We start from the raw sequence: 3,553 nt of genomic DNA, 5'->3' as shown, positions 1-3,553 counted from the left end.
TAGCTTTGTTTTATTTTTATTTTGCCTATTAGAATTATTGATTATATTATAAATGATTTCAAAAACAATTAAATTGCAACACATCTCTTCAACAATTGTTTTCCATTTTTAACACTGACTGTTTTCATACTAACTGGAAAATTTTCTTCCGAGTACGCAATGATATGGATTCATTATAAAATACAAATTCCATTAAGAGTACTTAGTTCCATTGTTAATAAATGGTATACATATATCCTTTCTTATCTCATATCAATTGCACAGCGTTCTGGCACCTATTTTCAACAGTTTTAATAATATTTTTTTTAAATTGCGCCATTTGTTGTCGCATTGATAAATTCAAAGAAGGGAGAGGGACATTTAAATAGCATTAAAATTTAAAAAGCGCGCTTAAGAGGGCTGGATACCCAAAACCTTAGTTTTGTTGCCGTCCCTTTATTCGATATATGTATATATTGAGTGAATGCGACAATATATATATATATATATATATATATATATATATATATATATATATATATATATATATATATATATATATATATATATATATATATATATATATATATATATATATATATATATATATATATATATATATTGAGTGAATGCGACAGTTGCCCTTTGACCAGATAATACCTATTTTAAATTGACAAAATCGAGTTTTCGTAGTTCGTAGTTTTTGGTCCAGTTTTCTCCTCCGAAACTGGACCAATTTTTAAAAAAACTTCATCATCGCTATGAGAATGATATTTTCTATGTTTGTGTGCTCGTATTTTTTTAAAAATCAACCGTTAAATAAGCACACTGGACTATTTTCGTGGGTGTAAAAAAGAGGTGATTTTATAGATGTTTGGCGGCTCCTAGCTCCTATAAAAAATAACTAATCAAAAAAATAAAACCACAGAAACATGCCTATGGTGGATATCAATAGCATATTAAAAAATAATTTCTCTAGTGCCATAATTGAGGAATACGTTTGTATGGACAAGGCGCTGGTGTCCAGCCCTCTTAATACTAAAGATACTGGACAAAAAAACATTGACCTGTAAACTCGATAACTCGAAAAGGAAAAATTATAAACATGTCAATAAAACCGCAACTAAATGAAAGAGAAATGATTCATTGAATAAATTCTCAAAAAGCATTTCAAGAAAACCGTTTCATTTGACAGACCTCTCACATTTCTGTAAGTGAATGTGAATGCAGTCTACATGATTATCTACATAATTATCACACTAACAGGAGCTTCACTAAAAACTACAAAAGCACTTTTGCTCATCAAACTTGTTATACAATTTTATTATAATATTTCATATTTTAAGTATTACAAGTGTAGTGGATATAGTGGATAGAGTAAAGACATTGAAATGACAATGGGCGGGCCACGTGGCTAGAAGAATGGATGAAAGGTGGACAAAAGAAGCGCTAGAATGGTACCCGAGAGAATGTAAAAGGGTAAAAGGAAGACCGCAGGGAAGATGGGTAGACGAAATGAGGAAAATGTGTGGGATGAGATGGATGAGAGTTGCGCAAGACGAGTGAAAGCGTATTGGAGAGACCTTCATCCAGCAGTGGATGGTGAGTGGCTGTAGATAATGGCGTTCAGTGTCCAAGTTTCACATCCATACGTCATCACTGGCAAATCCCATTGATCGAAGATCTTTTTCTTCAGTCAGAGACTGCATTTTTGATTTTAAAACAACATTAATTCGTTCAAATGTACTCCATCCTAATTTCATACGTCTATTTATGTCTTCATCTCATACTACCAGACATGTCAATTATTTGACCTAAATATAAATAATTATTTACTACTTCTACTGTTTTATCATCTAATGAGATGCTATCAGTCATGCAATAACTATTTAACACTAGTTTGGACTCATCTGTGCACGTTCATTTTTAATCCTAGTTTCCTTCTTTCCCTGTCCAGCTGTGTTAGTCTGTTAAGTAGGTCAGCTGGATCGCAGCAATTAAAATTATATATATATATATATATATATATATATATATATATATATATATATATATATATATATATATATATATATCATCATCATCATCATCATTTACAGCCATTCGCCATCCACTGCTGGATGAAGGCCTCTCCAACACGCTTCCACTCGTCTCTGTTTTGCGCAACACTCATCCATCTCATTCCGCACATTTTCCTAATTTCGTTCACCCATCTTCCTTGCGGTCTTCCTTTTACTCTTTTGCCTTCTCTCGGGTACCATTCAAGCACTTCTTTTGTCCACCTTTCGTCCATCCTCCTAGCTACGTGACCCGCCCATTGCCATTTCAATCTCTTCACTCTATCCACTATGTCCACTACCCTTGTCATATTTCTCACCCACGTGTTCCGCTTCCTGTCTTTCCTCGTTATGCCAAGCATACAGCGTTCCATACTTCTTTGAGTGCATTGGATTTTATTTTGCATCTTGGCGTTCAGTGTCCAAGTTTCACATCCATACGTCATCACTGGCAAAACGCATTGATCAAAGATCCTTTTCTTCAGGCAGAGTGGCATTTTTGATTTAAAAACAGCATTCATCCGTCCAAATGCACTCCACCCTAATTTCATACGTCTCTTTATCTCTTCATTTTTACTACCAGACATGTCAATTATTTGACCTAAATATAAATAATTATTTACTACTTCTACTGGTTTATCATCTAAGGGGATGCTATCAGGCATGCAATAACTATTGAACATTAGTTTAGTCTTATCTACGTTAATTTTTAATCCTACTTTTCTACTTTCCCTGTCCAGCTGTGTTAGTCTGATAAGTAGGTCAGCTGAATCACGAGCTACTAAAACTATATCGTCTGCGAACCGAAGGTGACTCAAAAAGCGACCATTGATGCTTACTCCGGCTGTATCCCAATCCAATTTCCTGAAAACTCCCTCAAGCACCGCATTGAATAACTTGGGCGAGATTGTATCTCCTTGTCTTACTCCTTTTCCTATGCTAAATCTATCTGTACCTGAAAAAATTTTAACCGAAGCTGTGGCATTCTTATATATTGCAGCTAACAGTCCCACATAGGGTTCCGGCACTCCCTGTGTTTTTAGAGCGTTAAGTACTGCATTATGACTAACTGTATCGAAGGCTTTCTCATAATCGACGAAACCTAGGCACAATGGCCGTTGATATTCGTTGGCGCGCTCGATTAGTTCGCCAACTACTTGGAGGTGGTCCATTGTGCTGAAATTTGCCCTAAACCCTGCCTGCTCTATAGGTTGGTTCTCGTCGAGGATATTCTTCAGCCTTTCTGTAATAACCTTCGTGAAGAGCTTGTAGACCGCTGAAAGTAGACTAATGGGTCGGTAGTTCTTGATATCGCTTTTGTCGCCTTTTTTGTGTATTAAAATGATAGTTGCGTTATTCCATCCTTCTGGTATAACTTGGTTCTGGATGCATTTGCTGAAAAGATATATATATATATATATATATATATATATATATATATATATATATATATATATATATATATATATATATAAATATATATATATATATATATATATATATATATATATATATAT

The sequence above is a fragment of the Arctopsyche grandis genome, chromosome 2 (assembly GCF_051622035.1).
Source record: "Arctopsyche grandis isolate Sample6627 chromosome 2, ASM5162203v2, whole genome shotgun sequence".
In the NCBI taxonomy this organism is placed as follows: Eukaryota; Metazoa; Arthropoda; class Insecta; order Trichoptera; family Hydropsychidae; genus Arctopsyche; species Arctopsyche grandis.
The sequence above is the reverse complement of the archived record's forward strand: the minus strand, read 5'-3'. Positions refer to the sequence as shown.